We start from the raw sequence: 11,207 nt of genomic DNA, 5'->3' as shown, positions 1-11,207 counted from the left end.
CCTGTGTTCTGTATTCTGTGTCCTCTATCCTGTGTCCTGTGTCGTCTGGGCTATGTCCTGTATCCTGTAGCCTGTGTCCTGTGTTCTGTATTCTGTGTCCTCTATCCTGTGTCCTGTGTCGTCTGGGCTATGTCCTGTGTCCTCTAGCCTGTGGCCTCTGTGCTGTAGCCTGTCGCCTGTGGCCTATGTCCTGTGTTTTGAGTCCTGTAGCCTGTGTCTTATGTCCTGTGTTCTGGGTCCTGTAGCCTGTGTATTCTGTCTGCTAGTCTGTGACCTAAGTCACAGGACACAGGCTACAGGACTGAGGCCAAAGTCTACAGGACACAGGACACAGGCTACAGGACACAGGACACAGGACATAGCCCAGACGACACAGGACACAGGATAGAGGACACAGGATATGGAACCCAGGACACAGGCTACAGGACACAGGTTGCAGGACACAGACATAGGTGACAAGCTACAGGACACAGGAGAGAGGCTACAGCACACAGGCTACAGGACACTCTATCCTATAGCCGGTGTCCAGTGTCTTGTTCCCTCTTTCCTTCAGCCTGTGTCGTGTAGCCTGTGTCCTGTGTCATGTAGCCTGCGTCCTGTATCCTTTGTGCCGTCGGTCTGTCCTGTGTCCCATAGCCTGTGTCCTGGAGCCTCTGTCCTGTGTCCTGTGTCCTATGTTGTTTAGCCTTTGTCCTGTCTCCTGTAGCCTATAACCTGTGTCCTGTAGCCTGTGGACTATATCCTGGAGCCTGGGTCCTGGGTCCCGCAGCTTGTGTCCTGTGTTCTGTATTCTGTGTCCTCTATCCTGTGTCCTGTGTTGTCTGGGCTATGGCCTGTGTCCTGTAGCCTGTGGCCTGTGTGCTGTAGCCTGTGTCCTGTGGCCTAAGTCCTGTGTCTTTTGAGTCCTCTAGCCTGTGTCTTATGTCCTGTGTCCTGGGTCCTGGGTCCTGTAGCCTGTGCATTCTGTCTGCTAGTCTGTGACATAAGTCACAGGACACAGGCTACAGGACTGAGGCCAAAGGCTACAGGACACAGGACACAGGACACAGGACACAGGACATAGCCCAGACAACACAGGACACAGGATAGAGGACACAGGATATGGAACCCAGGACACAGGCTACAGGACACAGGTTGCAGGACACAGACATAGGTGACAAGCTACATGACACAGGAGAGAGGCTACTGCACACAGGCTACAGGACACTCTATCCTATAGCCGGTGTCCGGTGTCTTGTTTCCTCTTTACTTCAGCCTGTGTCATGTAGCCTGTGTCCTGTGTCGTGTAGGCTGCGGCCTGTATCCTTTGTTCCGTCGGTCTGTCCTGTGTCCCATAGCCTGTGTCCTGGAGCCTCTGTCCTGTGTCCTGTGTCCTATGTTGTTTAGCCTTTGTCCTGTCTCCTGTAGCCTATAACCTGTGTCCTGTAGCCTGTGGACTATATCCTGGAGCCTGTGTCGTGGGTCCCGCAGCCTGTGTCCTGTGTTCTGTATTCTGTGTCCTCTATCCTGTGTCCTGTGTCGTCTGGGCTATGTCCTGTGTCCTGTAGCCTGTGGCCTGTGTGCTGTAGCCTGTGTCCTGTGGCCTATGTCCTGTGTCTTTTGAGTCCTGTAGCCTGTGTCTTATGTCCTGTGTCCTGGGTCCTGGGTCCTGTAGCCTGTGCATTCTGTCTGCTAGTCTGTGACGTAAGTCACAGGACACAGGCTTCAGGACTGAGGCCAAAGGCTACAGGATGCAGGACACAGGCTACAGGACACAGGACACAGGACATAGCCCAGACAACACAGGACACAGGATAGAGGACACAGGATATGGAACCCAGGACACAGGCTACAGGACACAGACATAGGTGACAAGCTACAGGACACAGGAGAGAGGCTACAGCACACAGGCTACAGGACACTCTATCCTATAGCCAATGTCCGGTGTCTTGTTCCCTCTTTCCTTCAGCCTGTGTCATGTAACCTGGGGCCTGTATCCTTTGTTCTGTCGGTCTATCCTGTGTCCCATAGCCTGTGTCCTGGAGCCTCTGTCCTGTGTCCTGTGTCCTATGTTGTTTAGCCTTTGTCCTGTCTCCTGTAGCCTATAACCTGTGTCCTGTAGCCTGTGGACTATATCCTGGAGCCTGTGTCATGGGTCCCGCAGCCTGTGTCCTGTGTTCTGTCTTCTGTGTCCTCTATCCTGTGTCCTGTGTCGTCTGGGCTATGTCCTGTGTCCTGTAGCCGGTGTCCTGTGTTCTGTATTCTGTGTCCTCTATCCTGTGTCGTCTGGGCTATGTCCTGTGTCCTGTAGCCTGTGTCCTGTTTTCTGTATTCTGTGTCCTCTATCCTGTGTCCTGTGTCGTCTGGGCTATGTCCTGTGTCCTGTAGCCTGTGGCCTGTGTGCTGTAGCCTGTGTCCTGTGGCCTATGTCCTGTGTCTTTTGAGTGCTGTAGCCTGTGTCTTATGTCCTTCGTTCTCGCCTCCTCGTACCCTTGGTCTGGGCCTGCTCCCCTCCTCCCCCTCCAGAGCCAGGCCATTCTCCCCACAAGCGCATCCCTGTCCTCCCTCCAGGGCCAGACCACGCTCCCCTCCTCACCTTCAGGGCCAGGCCCTGCTCCGCTTCTGGCCTTCCAGGGCCTGGGTCCTCACCTCTCCTTGCCCGACAGAACCTGGGCCCCACTCCAACCTTCACACTCCAGGGCCTGGGCCCCGCTTCAGGGCTTCCCTCCAGGGCCAGGCCCCACTACCCTCAACGCCCTCCATGGCTGGACCCTGCTTGCCTACTCGCCCTCCAGGGCCTGGGCCCAGCTCCACTCACTGCCTTCCAGGGCTGGACCCTGTTCCCCTCCTCACCCTCAAGGGCCCAGGCCCCACTCCAATCCTTGTCCTCCAGGGCCAGACCCTACTCTCCTCCTTGATCTCCAGGGCCAGGCCCTGGTCTCCTCTTCACCCTGCAGGGCCCGGGCCCAGCTCCCCACACTGCCCTCCAGGGCCTGGCCCCACTGCCCTCAATGCCCTCCAGGGCTGCAGCCCGCTCACTCGTTGCCCACCTGGGCTGGCACTGCTCCCCTCCCTGCACTCCATGGCCATGGCACACTCTGCTAAAAGCCCTCCAGAGCTGGAACCTACTCCCCTACTGGTCCTGCTCCCCTCCTCGCCCTCCAGAGCCAGGCCCTGCTCCCCTCAGGCCCATCCCTGGCCTCCCTTCAGGGCCAGACCCTGCTCCCCTCCTTGGTCTCCAGCGCCTGTGTTCGCCTCCTCACACTCCAGGGCTGGACCCCACTCCTCCTCCTCCAGAGCCAGGCCATTCTCTCCACAGACGCATCCCTGTCCTCCCTCCAGGGCCAGACCCCGCTCCCCTCCTCACCTTCAGGGCCAGGCCCTTCTCTGCTCATCGCCTTCCAGGGCCTGGGTCCTCATCTCTCCTTGCCCGACAGAACCTGGGCCCCATGCCAACCTTCAACTCCAGGGCCTGGGCCCCGCTTCAGGGCTTCCCTCCAGGGCCAAGCCCCACTACCCTCAACGCCCTCCATGGCCAGACCCTGCTTGCCTACTCGCCCTCCAGGGCCTGGGCCCACCCTGCTCGCCACCTTCCAGGGCTGGACCCTGCTCCCCACCTTGAAACCAGAGCCTGGGCCCAGCTCCACTCACTGCCCTCCAGGGCTGGACCCTGTTCCCCTCCTCGCCCTCCAGGGCCCAGGCCCCACTCCAATCCTTGTCCTCCAGGGCCAGACCCTACTCTCCTCCTCGATCTCCAGGGCCAGGCCCTGCTCTCCTCTTCCCCTCCAGGGCCCGGGCCCAGCTCCCCACACTGCCCACCTGGGCCTGGCCCCACTGCCCTCAATGCCCTCCAGGGCTGCAGCCCGCTCACTCTTTGCCCACCTGGGCTGGCACTGCTCCCCTCCCTGCACTCCATGGCCATGGCACACTCTGCTAAAAGCCCTCCAGAGCTGGAACCTACTCCCCTACTGGCCCTCCAGGGCCTGGGCGCCACTCTCCTTCTCGCCCTCCAGGGCCTGGGCCCAGCCCCCCATGCTGCCCTCCAGTGCTGGGCCCCACTCAGCACGCTGCTCTCTTGGGCCGGGCCCCACGAACCTCAACGCCATCCAGGGCCAGACCCCGCTCCCCTCCTCGCCTTCAGGGCCAGGCCCTGCTCCCTTTCTCACCCTCCAGGGCCTTACCCTGCTCCCTCTTACCTTAAGAAGCTGGGCCCAGCTACCATTGCTGCCACTAAGTCACTGGTGTCCCTCAGTGGTCCCTAGCAGCCACTGCCTCTGTCTTCGAACACCCTGTTGTCACTGCAGCATTGGGCACCCTGCACTGTTGCCCAGCACCTGCCACTTCATGGCCTGCCTTGGCTGCCTACTTCTCCATCCTCGGGCACCCCCAGGGAAGCCACATCTTTGTGCCCCAGTGCAGCCACCAGGAGCCACCTGTCATTGGGCCCCAGCACGGTCCCCAGCAGCCTCCCTTTGATTGCCCGAGGATGCTTCCTACTTCTTCTTGGGCTCTCCTGCAGCCACAGGTTATTTGGGCCCTCTGCGCCACTCCCAGGCCCACTGCGCAGCCCCTAGGCCCCATCAGCACCTTCCCTGGGCACTCCCTCTGCCACTGCATCACTAGGTCACCACATGGACCCCAGCAGCTGCCTCCTCCTTCCTCAGCCACCCCCACAGTGGCCGGGTTTTAGAACCCCCATTCTCCCAGAAGTCGCCAAGTCTTTGGGGTTCCCGCAGTCCTGAGCAGTCGTTGCCTCTGTCCTCTGGCACTCCTGCTGTCCCTGCATCATGTCTGAACTTGGAAATGAGGTTCTACAAACGGGGTCTCAATGAACACTCCCGTGGCCAAAGTCTGGAGGGAGGGCGAGTGGTCCTTGCTGCAGGACTGTTGAATGTGCAGAGGGGGGACGTGGGTGTGGCACGAGGAGGGAATTTTCCCTGTGAGTCACCTTTAAGAGCATGGCTCTGGGAAGGAATTCCTTCCAACATGCTTTTTGGCAAAGAAAAACCTGGGCAGGAAAATGGAAAGCATGGGCACGAGTCAAGGTGCCAGGTGCCTTCTTCCCAGACATGTGGGTCCTGAGTTCTTTGGGGCACACAAGAAGGCAGCTCAATGGGAGAGGCCACCTCGGTCTGCGATGCAGGCTCCTCAGGTCAGATCTGGGAGCTTCAAGTTGTCACAGCATTTAATAATCCATGGACCTGGGACTTGGGCTTGGAGAAGGAAACTCAAGTGAGAAGACTTCCCAGGGCAGAGAGCCACCTGAGCACATATGCAGGCAATAATCCAAGACAGAATAAAGTGGGAGGAGGACAAAGAGTGTCATCCAAAGTAGGCCCTGGATCTTACAGCCGGCATCCCACACCAATTGCTTTGAACTGGCTCAGAGACCTGGGGGATCTAAAAGAAAACATGACTAGGGAGAAGATCAGGGGCACTCCAGACACCAGAGCAGCAGTCTGCCTTGCTCACCTTTCCCAGGGAGCTGAGTCCATCCCAGTCACGGCACAACGATGCAGCAGGAAGTTCAAGTCCATTCTTTGTCTCGCATAAACCCAACACGGATCATGAGGGTGGGGGAGCAAAAGAAAAAGTAGGTATTTGTGAGAAAATGCTACTGCTGCTAGCCAGCAGGGGACTAAGGGAGGGGCCCAATAATGCCTGGCACAGGATTTTTCATTACAGAGTGATATTCATGGATTTCTTTTTTAAACAAAATCAAACACCATGTTCTTCTATTTGGGGAAAAGCTCCTGACCCCTAACCATGAAAACATGTTTCCTACTGGCCATCTGAAAAATGCAACAATGTATCCCCTCTCTGCCTGCAATGTCGCTGACTGCCTCCTCACCTGCCTCCTCCCAGACAGGAGTCCATGACTCCCCCTTCACTGCTAAACTTCTCATGGAAGGCCCCTCCTCTGGGCCATTTCCCAAGAGGCTACCGAGAGGCCACTCTCCTCTCTTCACTCAAGGGCTGTCCTCTGGGGCTGGCAGGATGCAACACAGCCATCTGAAGAATCTGACCACTCTCCTGCCAATCCCCAGGCGACCCTTGCCCTTTCTCGCCTGCCTGTCTGAGCTCCCTGCCTCCTCCTCCTCCTCCTGCTGCTGCTGCTGCTCTTGGCCTGGGATGCTCTGCCTCTCTGGAGCTCCCTGGGAGCCGCTCCTGACTTCCAACTCCGCCTCACTGCTGTCGGTGCTCAGTGTGGTGGAGAGAGAGGTCAGATCATCCTGGCAGAGGACGGCACAGGCAGCGGGGGTCCTTGTCCACATGTCCCGTTGGGAACTCTCTCTCCTGCAGGACTCACTGCTGCTCACACCGGGAGTCCCGAGGCAAGGAGTCTGCCCCGACTGGTCCTCTATGAGCACCAGTGGTTGGGAGCTCAGGGCGCCACACTCACGGGCTCTGCTGTTGCAGCCTGAGTGTCCCTGGAGGCACTGGAGGACGGGACAGCTCTGAGCCTGGGGCGTGGGCTTCCCTTTGCTGTGCTCCTCCTGAAGCCCTGGGCACAGGACACTGGCTTGGAGCCTGGGTGGCAGAGAGCCTGCTTTGTGGCCCAGCTGGAATCCCAGGTCCTCAAGGGAGCTTAGAGCTCCAGGACCCTGAGGAGGTACTGGAGGCTCCACTGCACTCTGTCCATGCATTTCCTGGATGCTGAAGACCTGCTGTTGAGAGATCCCCCAGCGTGGCACAGGGGGCAAGGGGTCATCCCACTCCTGAAGCCACAGTGGAGGGCATAGGCCCCATGGGAATTCCCATCCTGCCTCTTCCTGGGGAAGAAACAGGAACTCGTCACTGGTTGCAGGTGCTTCATGTCCTGCCTGGAGCCATGGGTGGCCCATGATGTCTGCTGCTGTGGGCCTGGCCTCAGGGTCCCGGGTCAGTAAGCTGTCCACCAGGTTACACAGCTCTGGGTTTCCATAGTGGGGGATTCTGTAGTATCCAGACAGGATGGCTGCCTGCAGCTCCACAAAATCCTCTCCGACGAAAGGGAGTGCCCCTGCTGCCATGGCATACAGGATCACGCCCACGCTCCACACATCCGCCTTGTACCCGCAGAACTCCTTACCTAGGAACTCCTCGGGCGCACAGTAGGCAAAGGTCCCGCACAGACTCCGCAGGCGCTCTCCGTCCGCCAGTTTGCAGCTGAGCCCAAAGTCGCTCAGCTTGATGTTTAGGTTGGCGTCGAGAAGCAGGTTTTCTAACTTCAAATCCCTGTGCACAACGTGCTGCGCATGGCAGTAGTGCACAGCTAATAGGGTCTGCGTCAACAGCTGGCGAATCTCTCCATCTAGAAGGTAGCCGCGTTCTACCATGTAACCTCTGAGGTCCCCCCTGACCGCACACTCCATGAAGATGTAGCCCCTCTCGGCCGTGTGCCTGACCTGCAGGAGCTTAATGATGTGAGGGTGGTGCAGCCCCCTCATGATTTCTGCTTCTGCACACAACTGCTGGAAGCCGCAGGAGTGCTGGCCCCCATTCTCCACCACCTTCACAGCCACCTGGGTCCTGCTCTCCCAATGATAGGCCAGTTTCACCAGCCCAAAACCGCCCTGGCCGAGGACCCTGAGGACCTGGTACCCATCCAGGACCTCCTCCTCACTGGTGAAGGCAGTGAGGCCGTCCATGGTGCGATCCCCACCCCCACCCCACACCCCTGCACTTACTAGTCACCTAAGTAACAACAAAAATTGGGAAACAAATAGAAATCCAACAAGCTAAATGGAAACCAAAATTAACAGCTCTATATGCTACTATTTCTAACAGATAAATCTAACTCTATGAACTATGGTATACTAATCACTAACAGTGTATCAAAATTTAGAATTAAAAGTTATAAAACACACAGAATACTAAAAATGGTGAAGTAAAGCAACACAAACTATGGTAACTATGGTAACAATGCTAATCGATAAGTATTATAACGATCTTATCTAAATCAAAGGATCAAAAAATGAGGAAACAGAAAACAGGGAAACACATGAAGGACAAAATGAACACAGCATCAAGTACATTTAGCCTGTGAAGAAAACACAAAAAAATAAATAAACAAATATTTAAAGACAATAAATACACAAGCATACAATGTAAAAATGGGAGGGGGGGAGAAATTGAAAAATAGCAAAAAAACCAAAATAGAAGAAAAACTAAAAGAATCACTACTGTAAAGAGAACTAATAGACCAGACAAAACAACACTACAAATGACAGGACAAGGGAAAACCAGTGATGTCGTCCAATCCTTCAGGCAGTCTCCACAGAGCTTCCTGGGCCAACTGAACAGAACCGAGCCCAAGCCAGGGAAGTGGAAGGCAGTTGGAATGACATCACAGTGGCTCTCCTGGGGTCAGAGGAGGCTCTAACCAATCACAGCTGGGCACACACCATGGTCTTCTCAAGAAACCTTCCACTTGGTTAAAGAGAAAGGACCCCAAAAACTTTGGGCTTAAGTTGGTGACAGAGATTGGTATTTAGCATTTGATACCTTAACACAGTCCCCTTCAGGCTTTTTCTATTGTTTCAATATTTGTGTATAAGCACTGGTCCTTCGATTCTCTATTCCCACCCCCCTTCTTCATTTCCTCTTGGTTCATGTCCATTAAAGATGTCCATTAAGAGGAGTCAACTGCTCATCTTAGCCCAGGCAGGCTCAGCTCATTGTCCCAAAAGATTTCCAAGCTCTGCCATGGCTTGAGCAGATTTTGGCTCCCTCACTCATGTGTACGTCCACTCACACACATATGTACTTGTATGTTCAAAATCAAAAATGTAGGCATAAAGCTGTCCCTGTAGAGGAATGGAGCATTTGCAAACTGAGCTCTGGTGGTGCTGCCCACCAGCAGCCTGCTGCTCTGTTTGTCTTCTGAAGGTGAAGCACTCAGAGCACACACAGGGAGAGAATAGAAACAATGTTGCTGGAGACGCTGCACAAACAAGCCAGGCTCCCTCTCCCATAGAACAGCAGGTTACAGCCTCAGACTCACTCAGCTCTGTCTTCCTCCTGAGGGAGGATTCCTGGGGAAGGCAATGGACCCATTGTCGCTCCTCCAGGCTCCTGAGTTCTTGCAACGCAGGCTGTGAAACGTGTTTATGACATCTTCATAATTACAGTGGTGTGGTTCTCACGCTTGCTCTCTCCATGCCCTTCTCTCCCCTTCCCTCCATTTCTCCTCGCTGACAGTATGTCTTTCAAATAGATTAATTACATTTTAAAAAGAACTAGTAAAAGAGTCAATTATTCAGAACCTAGAAGTAAACCCACATATCTACAGCCAAGTGATGTTCAACAAGGTCTTAGGAATACATATTGGGAAATGAATCGTTTTCTCAATAAAATCCCATTGGGGAAATTGGATGCCCACATGCACAATGAAACTAGACCCTGTCTCAACACACACAAAACTCAACCCAAAGTGGATCCAGATCTACATCTGAGTCCTGGAACTATGAGATAATAGGAAAAAAGCATACGAAATGCTTCAGGGCCAGGCGCCAGTCCCCTCCTCACCCTCCAGGGCCTGGGCCCTGCTCCCCACACTGCCCTCCAGAGCCAGGCCCCACTCCCCATGCTGCCCTCCAGGGCCGGGCCCCACTGCCCTCAACGCCCTATAGGGCCGGACCCTGCTCCACTCTCGCCCTCCTGGATCTGGTCCTGCTCCCCTTTTTGCCCTCCAGGGCTGGGCCCTACTCTGCTCACAGACCTCCAGAGATGGACCCTGCTCCCCTCCTCGCTCCCCGGGGCCTGGGCTCCGCTCCCTCCTTGCCCTCTAAGGCCAGGCCCTGCTCCCCTCCTCACCCTCCAGGACCTAGCTCAGCTCCCCATGCTACCCTCCAGGGCTGGGTCCCAATACACTCATCACACTCCAGGGCTGGACCCTGCTCCCCTCCTCGCCCTCCAGGGCCTGGGCCCCACGCCAATCCTCGCCCTCCAGGGCCAGGCCCTGCTCCCCTCCTTGTGCTCCAGGGCTGGCACCACTCGCCTCCTTGCACACAAGGGCCAGGATGCTCCCCTCCTCACCCTCCAGAGCCAGGCCCTGCTCCCCTCAGGCACGTCCCTGGCCTCCCTCCAGGGCCAGACCCCATCCCCCTTCTCATCCCCCAGGGCCAGTGCCTGCTCTCCTCCTTACCCTCTAGGGCCTGGGCCCTGATCCGCACACGGCCTTCAGGGCCAGGCCCCACTGCCATGAACACCATCCAGGGCCGGACCACTCTCCACTCCTCGCCCTCCTTGGTTGGGCCCTGCCCCACTCCTTGGCCTCCAGGGCTGGGCCCCACTCCCCTCAGGCATGGCCTTGCCCACCCTCCATGGCTGGGCCCCTGCTCCTCTCCGTGCCATAAAGAACTGAGCCCTGTTCCCCTTGGGCCACTCCCCTACTTACACTGCAGGGTCAGGCCCTTTTCCCCTCAGGCATGGCCATGCCCACCCTCTAGGGCTGGGCCCCTGCTCCTCTCTGTGCCCTACAGAGCCGGGCCCTTCTCCCCTTGTGCGCAGCACTAGCCACCCACCAGGGCTGGGCCCCACTCCACTCCTTGTCCTCCAGGGCCTGGGCCCTCCTCCTCTCCTCACCCTCCAGGGCCTGGGCCCAGCTCCCTACACTGCCCTCCATGTCTGGGCCCATCACCACACTGCCCTCCAGGGCTGGGCCCACTAGTACCTCAACACCCTCCAGAGCCAGGCCCTGCTCCCCTCCTCGCACCCCAAGGCCAATGCCTGCTCCTCTCCCTGGAGGGCATTGAGGGCAGTGGGCCCTGGCCAAGGAGGGCCGCATGGGGAGCTGGGCCCAGGCCCTGGAAGGTGAGTCAGGGATCAGGGCCTGGCCCTGGATGGCAGCAATGAGAGCCTGGCACAGGCCATGGAGGGCAAGGAGGGGAGTGGGGCCCAGACCCTGGAGGACAAGGGGAGGTATGGGGCCCAGCCCTGGTGGGTGGCCAAGGCCATGCCTACCGGGAGCAGGACCCAACCCTGGAGGGCAAGGAGGGAAGTGGGGCCCAGTGCTGGAGGGCAAGGAGGGGAAAGAGGTCCAGCCCTTGAGGGTGAGGAAGGGAGCGGGGTCCAGCCCTGGAGGTTGTTGAGGAGAGTGGGGCCTGGCCCTGGAGGGCAGCAATGGGTGCTGGGCCCAGGCCCTGGTGGGCAAGGAGGGGAGTGGGGCCCAGGCCCTGGAGGACAAGGAGTGGGGAGCCCTGGTGGATGGCTAGTGCTGCGCCCGAAAAGGGGCAAGGCCCAGC

The sequence above is a fragment of the Lepus europaeus genome, unplaced genomic scaffold (assembly GCF_033115175.1).
Source record: "Lepus europaeus isolate LE1 unplaced genomic scaffold, mLepTim1.pri SCAFFOLD_423, whole genome shotgun sequence".
NCBI lineage: Eukaryota > Metazoa > Chordata > Mammalia > Lagomorpha > Leporidae > Lepus > Lepus europaeus.
This window is presented reverse-complemented; position numbering follows the sequence as displayed.